The sequence below is a fragment of the Hermetia illucens genome, chromosome 3 (genome assembly GCF_905115235.1).
Source record: "Hermetia illucens chromosome 3, iHerIll2.2.curated.20191125, whole genome shotgun sequence".
Classification (NCBI taxonomy): domain Eukaryota; kingdom Metazoa; phylum Arthropoda; class Insecta; order Diptera; family Stratiomyidae; genus Hermetia; species Hermetia illucens.
The window spans coordinates 97,487,334-97,506,579 of record NC_051851.1 but is presented as its reverse complement, the minus strand read 5'-3'; the positions used below and the strand labels follow the sequence as shown (position 1 = coordinate 97,506,579).

Here is a 19,246-nt window from a genome sequence, read left to right as displayed (position 1 = left end):
TCACCTTATTAGTTCCATAACGTTCAAAATTTGACGAAGCAGTCCTTTTAAGCCACATCCAAGTACGCAAACATTTCCTGTTAAAGACTTTTATTTTCTCCATCTGGCTAGCACCCAAGTTAAACCAAATAGAACACCCGTAGGTGAGTACTGGTCTAACCAGATTAAGGTAGCAAATGATTTTAACCTTTTCTTCTAAAATGTGGAGTATAAAAGAGTCTTCGAAGAGACACGAATGCCTTGCGAGCGCTTTCTAGCGCTCGTTAAATTGTGGACAGTTATCTAGACGCACACCCAGGTATTTAACGCACTGAGGGATGCTTAGAACCATCCTCGTTCGCGGCAATGCGAACTGATTTTCATCCGCGCATTCGTGAAGATTGTAATGCCATTGAACATTTTCTGAACTTCAACTTGCACCTTAGTTACCTTCTTATGTGTGGTGTAGGCTATCAAGTAAGCGAAGGCAACCAAAGACCTTTTTGTAGATTTATTGAACTCAAACAAGTTAAGTAATTTGCCGCAAATACTGCAAAAAATGTAGGCGCAGTCACATCATCGCTACAATGTGATTGGGTCATCCAACCAGACGGTATTAAAGGCTTTCTCCATGTTTGTAAGGCTAGCGCCTACGCACTCATCATTGTTAATCCGCCAGCAAATATCAGACGTTACCTTCGTTATTGCATTTATTTGTCAAATGTCCAGATCGAAATCCGAAGTGCCCATTCGACAATAATCCTTCTTCTTGATTGCCCGTTCAAAGCTTTCAATACCAAAACCTCAATACCAAAGCCTCAAACACCTTGCTGATGCCCTTCTAAATATGGAAGTTTATTCCCAACAAGAGACAAACAAAAAACAAGCAGATTATCGCTCGGTATAAGATCAGCCTGTATCGCAGGGTGTAAACTGGAAAACTGTAGTGCCATCTAAGCTGCTTTTGAAATTGTGGACATTTCGTTCTACAATTTCCGAAAGTTGCGTTGGCCCTAAGTCCGTTCTTTGCCGATGCACCGACTCAGAGTGTTTTCCTATAAGCTCGAATTTAAGAGCATCATCCATCACCATATAATTGCCTTGCGCATCAGCAATTACACCATTAATAAGGTGTTGTTTTCCGCTATTACCGACTTTGATTCTCGGCACAGTTATTCATCACTTCTTCCGGAATAACATATTTCTCTTTGTAAACATGGCATCTGAATCGCTCTCCAGCTTGAGAAGATACCACTCGTTGCTCAAGTTCCTGTCACCTGGCGCAATTGTTCTATCGTTTTCCCCAGCAAAAGGTGAGCATTCCTCGCGATATCCCCAAATAAACCCTGCACCCTGTTTAGAATTCTTAATTGAACTTGACTTGAAGAATATATAAATTCCCTCCTCAAGGCAGTGAAAATAGAATACAAGAGACATACATTCAAAGGTTTCAAGTTCAGACCTATTAATATGCCTGAAATGATAATGACAACCCACAAATATTTCAGTACCACCTTCCCCATCACAATTTCGTCTATTGTTCATCACGAATTCGAAATCCTTGAATCTTAGCGGATGCCTTGGACTGAGGTGGGTTTCTGAAATCAAGACAGTATCAGGCTGTTGTCTGGCAGTGAAATCAAGGAGCTCCACTCTTCGCGATAATCTGGAGACTATCCAGCGGTACGGTTGTGACTACAGACCTAGCGGCGCGCATGCTGTTCGTGTAAATATTCTGTTATACTGTTTATTTTTGTATTCTGTACGTGTAGCGTATGCTGCACGTTTTCACACATGGTTAGTATTTTATTGAGGATGGTGTTCATCCCAGCACTTGCATCTTGTTATGACTTCTTCTCCCCCTTGTCGGACTACTTCTACGATCGGGATCCCCGAGACAATTGGGGCCGAAGAGACTATGTCGTCCAACGCCGCTGACATCCACGGTACGAAGCCGGATGGCCTCCGTTTCCGCCGTTGACACAAAAGGTTTTTCGCTTGCCCTCTGCTTCAGTCAGCGAACATTCAGCTGCGGCGCACTTTACACATCGCAAGGCCATTTGGCACTTCACTACCAAGTAACCATAGCGCTGCCATCTTCGACACTGGGCTATTTTGCCCATCACCAGGGGCTCGAAACGAATTGCCTGCTACCAATCAGATCGTTTCTCCGGGTCTGCGGGCATATCTGCACGAGGAGGTGCGGCAGAATCCGTTTTTCCAAAACTTGTCTTCTCGTATTAAAATGCGATACTGAGAGGAACTTGACCTCAGTTCCCCTGTCCCGGAACATTTTGAGCACCACATCGGGCTCTTGCTCCGAATCCAAGCCTTTCAGAAGAAAGGTTTGCACCTTCTCTTCCTTTGGGGTGTAGATGAAGTGCGGAGCCTTCATTTGCTCGAAGAACTCTCTTACTTTCTTGTAATCCACTATTTATTTACATTTGGTTTGCACTCTCTCGGCCCCCGTCTTTTTGATAGTAAAATTCAAGAGTCCCGCGTTCCCATTGAGTAGAGTGGCTAAATCTCACCTAATTCAAATACATTAATGGGGACATCAGTTTACTTCTACACTAACTATACGCAACGGCGACATGTTCAACAGACCTTGGCAGCCCGGACTCCATGAACCTGAGAGGGCTTCTGGCCGGCAACAACAGAAGGCACTGCCAAAGAATGCGAAGTTTCTTGGAAATGAGGACATGGCCGTTGCTACACTACCAAGTGTGGCGATATCCAAAGAAATCGGATGCAAGAAAGCGGAACTTTCGGCGGAAGGTGAGGACACACTGAACGCAGTAGACTTTTCAGTTAGCAGCAGTTTTCATATTAGACTGCACTTATGGCTATAACCTCAAGAGTTAGTCAAATCAACCTGCAGCATGCCAAAGCTTCTTTCTATTTACTGACGGGAAGGCTGGCAAAGTATCAGGACTGTCCTTATGTATTTCCGGTTCAAGTGCTATGAGTGTTTTAACAGAATCTGTGGTATTGGTTCAGCCAAGAGGACTAGGATATATATCGATGAACGATTCTCGTGACCGAGCGCCTGCGTTCTGATGTCAAAATTGTTAGAGACAACCACTGCTTACTTACCATATGATTCTCTATGCCCTTCGCCAATGCAAGAACTAGGGGATCTGGTAGTGTATGTAGAATAAAGTGGGGTAGGGTGACCTAACAATCTGCACTTCGAAGCTGTTAGATTCGATTAAAGACTGACGAGTGCTAGATGAAGTCTCACTCTCAGATCACCGTTACTTAATATTCAGTTTGACTATTGTAGACGATCAGCCTGTAATACAAAGACGGAATCCTAGTAAAACCAATTGGACGAAGTTCGATGAACTTGACGGCAACAAAGTTTAGCTACATAGGCGACTAAGGACCCTTTTGGCGATAGAAGATCAGTTGAAAACTCTGAATCGCACACTGTTAGAGTGTTTTGAAGACACTTTTCCTATTTCCCGAGACCAACGTTATAAAAGGGTCTACACAGAACTACAGAGACTCAGGAAATAAACCAGACGAATTCTCTTAGAAAACCGAATGGTACTTGCACGAATTCCAGAGTTGAGTCTATACAGACTCTCTTGGAAGTACACCATCCGGGAGAACAGGTCTCAGAAGTGGGAAGAAGAGAATTAGCCGTTTCTGCAAACCCTTCAACACAAAGGTGTTGTAAGAGAAATTGGGACACTGCGAGAACAGTTGTTACCAATGAAAAGGCGAGAGCTTCTATACTATCATTTGAACACTTCAAAATACCTTGCATGTATGGCATCTACCCAGCGATGCTAAAGGAGGGTATAGAGCACTTAGAGCAACTTCTAAGAAATATTTTTCGAGGATATCTTGCTTTGGGCTACGTGCTTTCCTCTTGGCAGAAAGTGAAGGTAGTCTTCATACCAAAGCCTGGGAAAGATAACTATCATATTCAAATCCAAAGAAGTTCAGGCAAATCAGCTTAACATCCTTTTCGCTGAAATGTCTGGAGAGACTTGTTGAACGTCACATTCGCGAGAATGAAGACAAACATGCTTACCAACGTGGAAAGAGTCTGCTTCGTTTCAAAGATAAAGGATGCAACTCTGAAGGGTGAGTACGTAAGTAGGGGTGTTATTGGACATTGAAGGGACGTTTGACTGTACGCCCTTCTAAAAGCTCTGTGATGCCACCAGAGAGTACGGTGTTGACGAAACTCTAATAAAGTGGATGTACGCTATGCTAACGCAGAGATTGATATTCGGTGAAGTGGGTGTTAATCGCTACCTAGCAACGGAAGCGAGAAAAAGCTGCTCTCAAACAAAGATGCTATCGCCATTTCTGTGGAGTATACTGATCAACTCACTACTATGCGTACTGCAAAATTTGCCAATACACGTTCAAGTTTATGCGGATGACGTGGCTGTGCTTGCTGTCGGCCCAGATCTTGGAATGGTGTGTAGAAATACACAAAGTGCCGTTCATTTGATTGACAGCTGGTGTCTCAGGCATGAACTTTCAGTAAATCCAAATAAAACCACAATGGTATTATTTACAAAAAGGAGGAAACTGAATGGTCTTTGTTTTCCAGAGATGAGGGATACAACCCTTCAACTCCCCGAAGAAGTGAAATATCTGGAAGTTATTCTAGACAAGAAACTTCTTTGAAACAAACATGTAGAAATAAAGATCAAACGAGCTCTCAGAGTTTATGGGCTGTGTAGGCGGACCTTTGCCTCGACATGGGGATTTAGGCCTCAGGTAGTAATGTAGATATATGTTGCTATTGGCTATAGGCCGATGTTCGATTATGCATCCTGGGTTAAGGGGTTAGGGTGAACAAAAGAATTTTCGGTGTAAACTTGCCACACTGCAAAGAACTGTGTGTCTGGGAGTCACCGGTACCATAAGGAGCACATCCGGCGCAGCTCTGAATGCACTACTCAATTTGCAACCCTTGCATTTGTTTATTCAGAGCACTGCAATGAGAGCAGCTCATAGACTAATTCGATTAGATCTATGGGAAAACAATGGACGTGGGGGCACAAAGCATTGGAAGAGTCATTGGGAGAACTGGATTTAATTTTCGCAATGCTAAATTCCCATACATCTGTTGGTAGAAGATATAATGTTATCTTGAAACGAAGAGAAAACTGGAACGAACCAGAAGAATGCGTGTCAGGATATACTGACGTCTTCTACACCGATGGCTCAAAAACAGAAAATGGTTTTGGAGCAGGGGTCTACCTATCGAATAAAAACGAGAAATGGGCTTTTCCTTGGAAATCCTACGATACATAAACGAATCCGGGATATTCCGTTAAACGGGAGAATTGAGTACAATGGAGCACTAAGGTCTGAGTGCTCAGAGACTTCACCAATCCCTCACCTCATACACACACACACAAACACCCTCTTATGTTATTCTTTTCATCAGTTTCCGTTTTTCTTAATTTTTGTTTTTTAAATTTTTTTTGATACATAAAGCAAAAATTCATCCAGTTTTCCCTCTTCAGGGTTATCAGTTCCTCCATGGCTGCGGAAGGATTCGCAGAAATAATAATAATAATCGTTGGCACAACAATCCATATTGGATCAGGGCCTTGAAGTGTGTTAAAGCACTTCATTCAAGACCGTAACAGTACACTACAGTTAGACTGTAGGAGACAATGTGGTCAGCATTGCGCTCGCCCGAGATTATTACCCTGATTTAACTCAGGTACTCATTCACAGCTGAGTCGACTAGTATCCGACATCAAATCACGATACAAATCCCTCTGCACCATCGAGATTTGAACCGCGACCTTCCGTACGACAGCCTTGTGCTTTAACCACTCAACTATCCGAACACATAGAAAGCTTCGCTTTTTTCCTGGCTGCCTTTAGAGATGATGGGCCCACCTCCCGAGCCATTAGTTGCATTGTAAGCTTTCCGTTTTTCTCCATCAATAATCATATTTGACTTCTTAGATCTTCGAGTGTCTTCGCCAGCTCGCTATTTCTTCTTTCAAAGATGAGTATCGTTATTATGGCTCTTTTAATATCTAGATCCTCCTCGTTACTCCACGGCCACGTTACTCCTACAAATGTCAAAACTAAAACCGATTCCGAAAAGTACTAATCGAGACCTTTCATTTGATACTCGACATGACTATATTTGAATGAAAAAAAATGTACACCCCCCTTTGCATATATGGGGATCCCTTTTAAATTCAACGTAGAATGATGTATCTCACTGAATGCATGAGCGTTCACAATTCCCACATTTCCAATAAATTTCTTGCAAATCGCTACAACCGTCTCGGAGAAAAATGCGTGTAACGGACAGGCAGTAATCATTTTAATAAGGTTTTGTTTTACACAAAACCTTAAAAAAAGCAGAGCCGAGCTTATTCAATGAGAGGATTCATCCTTACAAGTTTCCTTACCAGGCGAAGTATTGCGGAGTAACATTAGTTTCTAAGCTTCATTATGATTGTTGTTACGATGATTGAAACCCTGCAGGCTCTAACTTTCTGAATACTGAATCTTTATTTATAACTTCCACCTTTCATTTCTAAGAAAGTCCTTCTAACAAAAAGGTCCAGCTATCCACCTTTCGCCAGAAAATTGTGAGGACGTATAATTCGAAGTACGTAGAATTTTACGTTTTGTTGCTTAGTGAACTAACTACACAATTGGGGAGGCGTTTCCCCGAAACTCGGTTCGCCTGGCACAATAACGATGATGACTATGTGCAGCATCATAACCTGAGTGAAAAACAGAATTTCTTTAACACGTCTCCGATTATGAGATATCTAAGTTAACATGGGGTAGAACAAGGAAAGCATTAGAAAATGCTTTTAACTATTGAGTTAGCCATATGTATGTACGTGTATAAACATAAGCACAAATCTACGTAGTCCTTAATTATCTCAAGCTCACAGTCCCAAGATATTAGATGACCGGATTTCCTTTTGCTGGTTAATGGACTACCAGAATATCAACTTCACCAGAATCACTTACCGTGGTGGAGCTTCCCAATTTCAAAAATATCCCTGTCATTCTATTGATTTTTGAATCATGATATAATTGATGACTGTTTCCCCATAATCCAGCACACAATATACATACTATCCGTAGGTTTAGTACTCAGCCCCTTATGCTTATCCATCCGTCCGAAAAGTAAACAGGCCAAAATGTGCCTAAGCTAATACAAACTTTCTGTAGATATTTCATGCCAAGGCAACGCACCGCACTGCAAAAAGTGTATCCCGAACATGTGTCTGTACATCAGCATATATTTAAAGCAAAATCATCTCCAGGTGTTTCCTTTGCGCTTACCTGTACATGAAAGCGATTCGAGCTATTCTATTTATGCTCGATTTCTTCCCAGAAGCAGGACCTACATACAATTCAACTCGTTCCCAGTTGCTGCCAGCTCGAGGATACTTGTTGCTGTTGCCATTATCACAAACTTCATCATCGGCCTCATTTCTCATCAGCGATTCGACTGTCGCAAGCTCACATTTATTGTTTGTAGTATCGTAACTACATTTAAGGCTAAACTGTATCGCCCCGAAAGTGTACTGTTCAACCCAGTCGCCACCACCTGGACTAATCCTTCACTCGAAAATCCGCTCACGGCGAAAAACGCGAACGACGACGTCCTAATAATATTTTCCCTTTATTTTACGCAATCGAATCAAAGCGACGCGAAAACACGCACTTTTCACTTTCCACGCTTTTTCCGCTGTTCCACATTCCGAAAACTTCCGGTTTCCACAAGAACGACACAGTCGGTCGGGCCCTCACGTACTGATATGACAAAGCAGAACAAAGCCCCTGAACAAGAATCGAGACACGAGCTGTTTGTATAGCGTCGGAAACAACTGTTGCTCCTTGATACCGAGCGATGATGCTACTTTCGAGCCGTTCGGCGGCAAGCGAAAAGGACACACAAAACAGTGGCCCACGGTGGAGATTGCCAGTGTCCTTGCCCTGCCAGCCCCGATCCCGAGTCGAAGCAAACGTTGCAGGGCAGGGGCATTCACATAGACGCACTCCGGGACGAAGGACGAGACACCGCGAACACAAATCGGGAGCTTAACAAAGGACACCACGGGCTACGAGAAAATAACGGTGAACTAGACGATATGTCGCCAGGACTCGTACGAATTTTCACAGGTGACTGTTTTACGAGAAACGACTTTATTCCGGTAACCAGATATTTCGAGTGTTCCACCAGATACCAAGGATTACTTAAATTTCCAGAATATCTTCAACCAAAAACGATGCGGATCCCTAGAGGCGAGATGCGACAATAGTCGAAAATGTTTAAACACTACTTATAAAATTTGCACAACTTTTAGACAAAAGTATTTGTTGGATCCGTCCCTACTTCAGACGTCGCGATTATCCGCGTACCTTATACAAAATGCTTTGCTACTCTACGACAACGATCCAGGCACTAAGGTGATAGCACATCCCAGACAGCATAATAAACTGTTGCTCTACCGTTCATCTCGGGGGAAAAGCTTTCGCACCAAACCTCCCTAACCAGGCCAGGAAAGCTCTTTTCAAAATCCCGCTCAAATTCAACAGCCCTTCTGCCTCCACTTGGCCTCATTGCCCACCCCTCATTCGGTGGTAGTACGCGATGCCGTCGGTTTCGTCATCGTCACTGTCTGCTCCCCAAGCCACTAATGTACTCCCTCCCCATACGTTTATCACCCCCACGAAAATGCAGAGCGTTCTTGCCAGCTGAGGACGAGCATGAACCCCGTGGAGAGAACTAGTAACTCGCAGCCTCACAGCTTTCCCCATGCAGTGCTCAACGCTCCAGATTCCAAACAGAATCCCAAGAATATATGACACGCTAAGGCAATCGAACAGAAGATTTCCCTCCACTTTTCTTGGTTTTTTCTCGACTACTCCGCAAATTATTGAGGGTGTTGCGCGCTCACTTCATAATACACTTTGAGGCGAATTCCTCGAGAAGTACAGGGTGGTCACAGATTTTGCAACAATTTCCATTGTAGTCAATTTCAAATATAGTAAATGCTCCATTTGTATTCCAGCAGACAATTCCGGATGACAAAGCGCGCGGTGAATAGTTTTAGTTTTCATTCCGCGAAAAGAACCCAGAATTCACTCAGAAAATTTTAAATGGATGAGGTTCAAATATTCATTTTAAGGTTTTGTGTAAAACAAAACCTTATTCAAATCGATTCACTGTCTGTCTGTCTGTAAAAAATCTTTCCATCGAATATAGTCATGTGGGGTATCAAATGAAAGGTCTCAATTAGTACTTTCCGAATCTGATATTAATTTCGACGTGAATTGCAAAGTGCGCGAGTAAGGAGTCAAAATGTGCACACTTAAAGTGAGACAGGGCTCATTTTCGGAGACTACCCAAACCAAAATCAATCAAAATCAAATTGTGTGAAACAAAACCTTATTAGAATCGAATCGATGTCTGTCTGTCCGTCTGTCCGTCTGTCTGTCTTTTTTTTTTTTTTGAGGAGGTGGAAATCTTCAAAAGACAAGATTTTTACCCACTAAAACCACCCCCGACTCCCTCCCTGCTCCGAGGAACCACCATAAAGCATTACATCACGGGGCGGAGTCAGCTCACTCTAGCTTAATCCCATTTCTCCTATACGCGCACGTGACCGCGTTTTCTTTTCTCCTCTGCATTTCGCAGATATCCTCCATGTCCCGTGAGAAACTAGGTGAGATTATAATTAATCTCACCGTGTCGTCTCTTCAACTACTCCTTGATGGCAAGAATGAGCCTGTGAGTTTCCACCGCTCTTGCCATCTATTTATGGATCTCTCCCTCTCAACGTTGTTCGTCTGTAATAGGGGAGAGATTGGCTTCGCATGGTATATATTCGCCATCTCATCTGCCAAGACATCAATCAGCATCGTTCCAGAGATGACGAATGCTGCATCATCTAAGACAGTCCTGAAGGCAGAGCATACTCTAAGAGCTGTCTTCCTGTAGACTGCATTCAGTTTGCTAGTGTTAACTGACATCTGCAACGCCTCTCCCCAAACTGGGGTTGCATAGAGCATGATTGAGGTTACCACCCTGGCTATAAACAACCTAGAGGTATGCCGTGACCCTCGGCCAATTGGATGCATTTTTCACATCCAGGGTTACTACAACGCAATATTTACTGGTACTACCCTTTCCGTGGATTGCATCTTCGGCCAAGCCAGTCACCAATTTGATGGCATCGGAACCCATACTGCCGATCTGAAAGGCCGCCTTTACTCTCAACAACCGGGAGTAATTTATTATAGATTACCCACTCTAACATTTTCCCTACTGTGTCCAGAATACATATGGGTCGGTATGACGATGATTCACCTGGAGGTTTACCAGGTTTAGGCCGAAGTACTAACTTCTGTCGCTTCCATGCCGCTAGAAATATTCCTTCGGACATGCACACTTCGAATAACTCAGCGAACATGTTCGGCCTGGATTTCACGACAAGCTTAAGGGCCTTATTCGGTACTCCGTCTAAGCCCGACGCTTTATTGTATCCTATTCAACTGCAGATCTCCAGCAGCTCGTCTCTGGTCACTGGAGAGATTGCCGTCACATTCAGAGGTGGATAGAATGCTTCGGTGCTCTCCTCTTGCTGGGGAAATAACCCCTGGATGATTTTCAGCAAGGGAGTCGGACACGTGATCTGCGGAGATGAACGGCCCCTGAATCGCCCCATCACGATTCCATAAGCTCTCCCCCACAGGTTTACGTCCGCTTCTGAGCAGAGCTCCTTAAAGCATTTCGTCTTGCTACGCTCGATGGCGAGCTTGAGGGTTTTGCGGGCTGCCTTATAGGCGCAATCTTTTTGCCCCTGATCGAATCTACCTACCGCCCTCTGGGCCGCTCTTCTGGCTCGGTGGCAGGCTGATCGAAGATCGGTCAGTTCGTCATTCCACCAGTAGTTTGGTCTTCTACGGGGGAATGAGCACCTCCTAGGCATAGACGCGTCACATGCTTTGGCGATGCATTGAGCCAGATGGACGGCTCTTTCCGTAGAGGCGCCTGCATTATCAGGTTGATCTAACCACACCTCTACGAAGGCCTGCTCATCCAAAGATTTTGCAGACCAGCCTGAAATCTTTTTCGGTTTCGGGCATGATAGCTCTTTGCCCTGAGGCTCGACACATGTCTCAAAGAAGATTGCCAGGTGACCGCTGTGGGTGTAGCGTTCACTGACGCACCAAAATATACCACGCGCTAGCGAAGGGCTGACAAAGGTCAGGTCTACAACTGAGCCTGACCCCCCTTCCTGGAAGGTGTTTACAGCACCTTCGTTAGCCAAAACTATGTCCATCTGCGCGAAAGTTTCTATTAAACTGCGCCCCCTTGCATTTGATTCTCTGCTACCCCACTCTAGGACTCAAGCATTGAAATCACCTTTGGGCTTCGTCCCCTTGCGTCGAGAACAAAATGATCAAGCATTTGCTCGAATTCAGACAGTGGGGGCGTAGCAGCTGTATACATATACACCACTTATTTTCGCTCACACAAAACCACTGGCTGCCTGACTTGCAGTACATTGTATGGCGTGTCGACCACAAGCCCATATCGCCGCTCCACCAGTCGAATCTGGGACCCATATGCCACCGTAACGGTTTCTATAAGGTTGCTCCAGTAAATCCTAAGCGACCCTGCAATGATTCAGGTTTATTTGAATAAACCTCATTTTCTCATTGCAGAGAGCGCCTTTCTAAATTCTGGACGCTTACCACTTCCGGCAATATGCCAGTTATCTGCATGACGTTACATATCAATTCGTCAATACCACAACGAAATGAGTTCTTAGGAATTGGGTCGCAGAGAATTATTTTGTTTTAGTTTTTTAAGGTTTTGTTTGCAAAACAAAACCTTATTAAAATCGGTTCAATGTCTGTCTGTCCCTCTGTCTGTCTGTCTGTCTGTCCGTCCGTCTGTCTGTCTGTCACATGCACTTTTCACAGATACGGCTATACCGATTGACACGAAATTTGGTGAGAAGGTGGGAACTGTGGACCCCCAGACATGCAGTGATTTGAGTGTAGGACTATCCCATTTGTATGTAGCCCGTTAAGCGTTAAGAATATGCATTTAGCATGTCAGATTTAGTACTTGGGTTGTAAATTTACACGGTAAAGACAACTTTGTTACTAATAGCATCATTTTGGTCAAACTTGCAAACAAAACCTTAATAAGAAGTAAATCGGAAATATGGGTATGATCAATTTTATAATATATACGTGCATATATGTGTACAGTATTCGGAAATAGGCAGTTTGTTTGTTTAGGGTGTTTGTAATATATTATATATGGCTGTAATATCATATGTACGTATGTTTTGTAATTTGGAAAAATATGAAGGAATATGTTGGATTTGCAGTTATATACGGATAGAAAAATGTGTGTTGAAATTTCTTACATAAGATGAACACAAAACCTTTATACCTGAAACGCGAGCTTCCGGTATTCCGACTTGTTTCTATCTGTTGTAGGTCAAGCTCCCATTTGCTAATAATATTATTAAGCTCCGAGTGCTTTCCATTAAATGATTTATTTAAATCGCTTTCGAAAAAATAAAGGATAATGGAACTGTTTCGTTCTTTTTACAAGAATTTGGAAATCTTCGAATTACAATACCTTGAACACGGCAGTGTGCCGAATTCGCACATACTAAAACCACCTTCGATTCACCTCCCTGCCCCATGGAACCACCATTGGGCATGCTGATATTCTCGGGACAAAAATAAGTTTGTCCTTTCTTCCACGAATGTCGAACATTGGAAGAGTACATACGCTTGGTCCTCCGAGACCTCATCGCAATTTGAACAATTAGTTTAAGGGGTGCACATACATTATCATGATGTTTAAGTCCAACAAGGCGCTGAAACTGGCAATGAGAATGGCACCAAGCATATTCGCACGAGTATTTACAGATCGCCTAAAAGAAGAGTCCTTCACCGCAGAGTGGAAAATACGAAAGGTTGTATTAATCCCCAAGACAGGTAAACCGATAGATGAGCCAACATCCTATAGACCTATCTGTCTTCCGAATACAATAGGCAAGGTCCTCGAGCGGGTAATCTGTAACCGGCTATATCCATTAATTGATAGTGGCGGTTATTTATGGAATAGGCAGTTTGGTTTCTGGAAGTCTCGGTCAGCGGCTGATGCTACCAAACTGGTTTTTGAGCTAGCCAGAAAAGCCTACAACAAAGGGAAATACTGCGCGCTTATAACTCTTGACATCAAGAATTCGTTCAATTCTTCCAGATGGATGGATATAACCGAAGCGCTTATCGCGGTACAAACGCCAAAATATATATTAAATATAATCTTTGATTACTTCCGACAGCGGAAGCTACTTTATGATACGGACGAAAGGTCGAAGATGTATGTCATAACGGCTGGAGTTCCGCAGGAGTCTGCGGCTTTCAATAGCTAAACAACCCGTTGTCGTCGGATTCGCAGATAATGTTGGAGTGGTCATAACATCTAATCACCCCGACGAAGTGCAGATATATGCGAACGATCAAGTCTTAGCTTAAAGATCACACAAGACGGAGTTGGTGCTCTTGATAAAGCGGCGGAAACAGAAAACTGTTAAAATTTGCATCGGGGCGCATGTTGTTAGCTTTCAGCCTTCGCTGAAATACCTCAGAGTAATATTCGACTCCAAGCTGACCTTTAAACCCCACTTAAAACTTACTGGGCAGAACGCGGCGACTATCAGCTCAACACTGGCAAAGATGCTTCCAAATGTAGGTGGCCCAAAACACAGTCTATCGCGAGTCGTCAATTCTGTACTTTTATACGCGGCACCAATATGGGTGTCGGCGATAAAAAATCTGCTTCGAGCGCTCTCTAAACATCGGTTAACGTGCTGCGTCCACCGAACAACATCTTATAAGGCGACATGTGCGATTGTGGGGATGATCCCGATAGATATTTTAACCGATGAGACAAGTTGTTTATACGAGAATCAGGAAGTGAGCCTAAACAAGCAAAGTGGGCATATGTGGTCATTGGCTGCATGGCAAACAGCATGGGACCAGGCGGAGAATTTCTGTTGGACACAGACTTATCCCAAACATAAGAATGTGGACTATGTGGAGCTACGGTGAGACGAGTTACGATATGATTCAATTCTTAACCGGACACGGTGGATACAGTGATTACCTCTATAGGTTCGGTCTAGATGAATCGCTCGATTGTCCTACGTGTGAAAGTGCAGCCGAAAATGCAAAACACGTTTTCTTCGCCTGCTCAAGATTTAACAGCTCAAGGAGACAGCTCGATACAGAGCTAAATACCCGTTTAACGGTGGAAAATTTGATGAGGTATATGGTGCAATCAAATACAGCATGGGACGCGGTAATTGCAATGGTGAAACGGATCCCCCACCAGCTAAAAGCAGCAGAAGTGCAGCGGAGACATAGAAGGGAAGCTACTACAATTAAGGCCACGCAAAGCGGTAGCAGCTCGTTTCGAGTGAACAGCTAAGAACCGAACAGCCCCGTGAAGCAAGTGTAGAAAAAATATGGGAGGACTTAATTGGTAAGAATCCGGCATATGTGTCCTAGGTTCCAGATGCGTATCCATGATGGATTTCCCCCGTCAACAAAAAGGACAGGCAGACAGTAAACCGATTTTAATAAGGTTTTGTTTTACACAAAACCTGAAAAACAATTCGGGAAACCGGAAGCTGGACGCTTCAGATATGAAAGGTTTTGTGTATGTCCTATATAAAGACATTTCAGTAAGCATTTGCCCCATTAGTACGTAGCACGTAATATATGCATATATTATGTGGGAGTATCCACCTTCGGATGATATTGATATTCATAGTCTTGAATTTGCAAAAAAACGATAACTTTGACCTATTATAACTTTCTTAGTAATAATGCGATTTCCACTATACTTTGTACGAGCATGCTCTATGTTGTAGCCTATATTAATCATGGTACTATTATGAACTTAAAAGGGGTTTTATAGCCAATTACTAAAAATTATAGTATTATTCTGTTATTAAGTTTATTTAAAGCTATATCGGTATGAAAGGTATTTTGGAGCCGAGGCACTATATAGTGGCAGCCTATCGATTTTTTTCAGGTTTTTCGGTTGGACAGTTTCTCAGAATAGGCCCGCTAGATAAATGATCACTTTTGACCCCCGTACTCTCCACCTTTCCATTAAATCTCAACACTAAGACCAGCTTCGGAAAGCACTAACCGGGACCTTTCGTTTGATACCCCACATGACTAGATGTGGTGAAAAAAAATTACACACCTCCTCTGCATGTATGGGGACCCCCCTTTGAATTCGACATAAAAGGATGTAACTCACTGTATGCATGAGTGTTCATAGTTCTCACCTTTCCACCAAATTTCGTATCAATGATTATAACCGTCTCCGAGAAGAATGCATGTGGATGAGCTTAAGGGGAGTGAGTATATTTGGTGGAAAAAAATTACACACCCCTTCTGCATTTAAATTCGACATAAAAGGATGTAACTCACTATATGCATGAGTGTACATAATTCCCACCTTTCCGCCAAATTTGGTGTCAATCGTTATAACCGTCTCCGCGAAGAATGCGTGTGGATGAACTTAAGGGGAGTTTTGCAGCCAATTAATAAAAATTATAGTAATATACTATTATTAACTTTATTGAGAAGGATATCACTATGGAGGGTATTTCGGAGCCTATGCACCATATAATGTCATCCTCTTGATTTTTTTCAGATTTTTGGGTTGGGTAGTTTCTAAGGGTGAGTTCGTTAAAGAGATGATTTCGACCCCCCGTACTCCCCACCTTTCCAACAAATGTCAAAAGTAAGACCGGCTTCGGAAAGTACTAATCAGTTGGCGGTGAAAAAAATTACACCCCCTTTTGCATGTATGGAGACCCCCCTCCCTTAAATTCGACGTATGAGGATGTAACTCACTGTATACGTGTGCGTTCACAATTCTCACCAAATTTAGTGTCAATCATTATAGCCGTCACCGAGAAAAATGCATGTGACGGGCAGACAGACAGGCGGACCTGTGAGGAGTTGCCAAATCTCCCATGAGGCGCGTCTCTTCGTGCGAATAAGAAAATGCTCGGCGGATGTGTATGAATATGTACTTGTAAGCATTCGAACGTGTGCGTACACGAGCGTGTTTATGCGCAGATCAGATAGGTGAAGGAAAAATGCCCACCCGTGGATAAAACTGGCTATGAGAAGATTACCCAGAATAATAAACCAATATGGACGAAGAGAAGGTGCATAAATTTACGGTGCAGGGGCTCGAAATCCCAGTACCGGCGGGTTTGAGAGTGGGCGAGCAGGCTCTCGGTCGTCGATATCCGTCGACTGCAGTGCCTCGGTGGTGGACAGCTTGGCCACCGTGGCATTTAATGCCACAAACGGCTTAGGCAAGGATGTGTTTAAACCGAACACATCGCTCCCTAGAACATGCATAGCAAACGGGCAAAAAGATGAGCCCAAGGGACAGCGTTGGTCATTAAAAGCCGCAGTGACACCAGCCGCATCCGAGCGTAAAGAGTTAGGGGGGGTCCAGCGAAGAAAAACTTTCAGCAATATGAACCCTCTGTTGTTAGAAACCTTGTTTCCCCATTCGGTAGAGCATGCGTTGAAGTCTCCCGCGATGACAATTGGGGATCGTGCACTTGCGTCTAACGTCAGTTCATGTAACATTCGCTCATATTCGACGCTTGTTGCACTTAGCGGAGCGTAGCAACTATAGACATCATCATCATCATCAACGGCGCAACAACCGGTATCTGGTCTAGACCTGCCTTAATAAGGAACTCCAGATATCCCGGTTTTGCGCCGAGGTCCACCAATTCGATATCCCTAAAAGCTGTCTGGCGTCCTGGCCTACGCCATTACTTCATCTTAGGCAGGGTCTGCCTCGTCTTCTATTTCTACCATAGATATTGCCTTATAAACTTTACGGGCTGGATCATCCTCATCCATACAGATTAAGTGACCCGCCCACCGTATCCTATTGAGCAGGATTTTATCCACAACCGGACGATCATGGTATCACTCATAGATTTCGTCGTTATGTAGGCTACGAAATCGTCCATCCTCATGTAGGGGGCCAAAAATTTTTCAGAGGATTCTTCTCTCGAACACGGGCAACAGTTCGAAATTCTCCTTGCTAAGAACGCAAGTCTCCGAGGAATATATGAAGACTGGCAAGATCATTGTCTTGTACAGTAAGAGCTTTGACCCTATATGAGACGTTTCGAGTGGAACAGATTTTAAGCTGAAATAGGCTGGTTGGCTGACAACAACCGTGCGCGAATTTCAGCATCGTAGCTGTTATCGGTTGTGATTTTCGACCCTAGATAGGAGAAATTATCAACGGTCTCAAAGTTGTATTCTCCTATCCTTATTCTTCCTGCTTGACCAGTGCGTTTAATGTTGTTGGTTTGTTCGTCTTCGGTGCTGACGTCGCCGCCATCTATTTTGTCTTGCCTTCATTGATGTGCAGCCCAAGATCTCGCGCCGATTGCCGCCTGCTCGATCTAGATGAAGGCAGTTTGTACGTCTCGGGTGATTCCTCCCATGATGTCGATATCGTCAACATAGGCCAGTAGTTGGGTGGACTTAAAGAGGACCGTACCTCTTGCATTTACCTCAGCATCACGGATCACTTTCTCGAGGGCCAGGTTAAAGAGGACGCATGATAGATCCCCTTGTCGTAGACCGTTGTTGACGTCGAATGGTCTTGAGAGTAATCCTGCTGCTTTCAGCTGGCCTCGCACATTCGTCAGGGTCAGCCTAGTCAGTCTTATTAATTTCGTCGGGATACCGAATTCTCTCATGGCCGTGTACAGTTTTACCCTCGCTATGCTATCATAGGCGGCTTTAAAGTCGATGAATAGATGGTGCAGCTGTTGTCCATATTCCAACAGTTTTTCCACCGCTTGCCGCACAGAGAAAATCTGATCTGTTGCTGATTTGCCTGGAGTGAAGCCTTTTTGGTATGGGTCAATGATGTTCTGGGCGTATGGGGCTTTCCGGCCTAGCAAGATAGCGGAGAATATCTTATAGATGGTACTCAGCAACGTGATACCTCTATAATTGCTGCACTGTGTGATATCCCTTTTTATGTATGAGACAGATTATGCCTCGCTGCCAATCGTCAGGCATTGATTCGCTATCCCATACTTTGAGCACAAGTTGATGAACCACTTGGTGTAACTGGTCGCCTCCATATTTAACCAATTCGGCTGTAATTCCATCGGCTCCTGGCGACTTATGATTTTTTAGCCGATGAATTGCACGGACTGTTTCTCCTAAACTTGGTGGTGGCAGTATTTCTCCGTCGTCTTCAGTTGGCGGGACCTCCAACTCGCCGATGTTCTGGTTGTCCAGTAGCTCATCAAAGCACTCAACCCATCGCTCCAATATGCCTATTCTGTCGGAAATCAGATTTCCCTCTGTGCCTCGGCAGGATGAGCATCGAGGTGTATAAGGCTTCATCCTGTTGACTTGTTGATAAAACTTCCACGACTGGTGCGGTTGCACCCTGTACTTTTCTAGTTCACAGTTCTCCCAGGCTTCCTTTTTCCGTCTGTGAAGTCGCTTCTCGGCTCGACGTAGTTCGTGATAAGTCTCCGGACGTGCCCGCGTTCTTTGAGAATGCAACAATATTCGGAATGCGGCATTCTTCCGTTCCATTGCTAGCTTACATTCATCATCAAACCAGCCGTTCCGACTCCTTTTGCGGCTGGGGCCATGTATAATTGTGGCCGTATCCATGATAACGTTCTTCAGTTGGTTGTGAAGATCATTTGTTGATGCTTCATCTCCAGATCTTCTGTTGACTGCGGTTATTGCGACATCCATTTCCCTCTTATAGGTGTCGCGGAGGGTTGTGTTGTGGATGGCTTCAGTGTTGACTCTCACCTGATTGTCAGAGGGGATTCTGAGTAGTGTTGTTGTTCGAGCTCGGAGCACCATGCCAACGAGATATTGATCCGACATTTATCAAGGCTGGGAGATGGCGGCGTTCAATCAACACGTGGTCAATGTGGTTGAAAGTGGTCCCGTCTGGAGAGGCCCACGTATGTTTGTGGACCGCTTTCCGCTTCCAACAACCATTTCGTGTGACACAGCTAATTGAATAATCCGCAGTCCGCTATCATTTGTATTTTCGTGTAAGCTATGGTAGCCAACGTATCGCCTGAATACGGGCTCCTTCCCTATTTGGCTGTTAAAATCGCCAAGTATGATTTTGATATCATAT

General features: G+C 44.0%; 1 protein-coding gene across 2 annotated transcripts in view; it reads right to left on the bottom strand.

The window, feature by feature from the left end:
• The window catches only part of LOC119651153, a 414,598-nt gene extending 407,291 nt beyond the window's left edge, over window positions 1-7,307 (bottom strand). For both annotated transcript variants that reach the window (XM_038054561.1, XM_038054562.1), the window contains exon 1: window positions 7,288-7,307. The gene's annotated coding sequence lies outside the window, so the exon portion shown is untranslated. The remainder of the gene's footprint in view (window positions 1-7,287) is intronic.
• Between the last annotated feature and the right edge of the window lie 11,939 nt (window positions 7,308-19,246).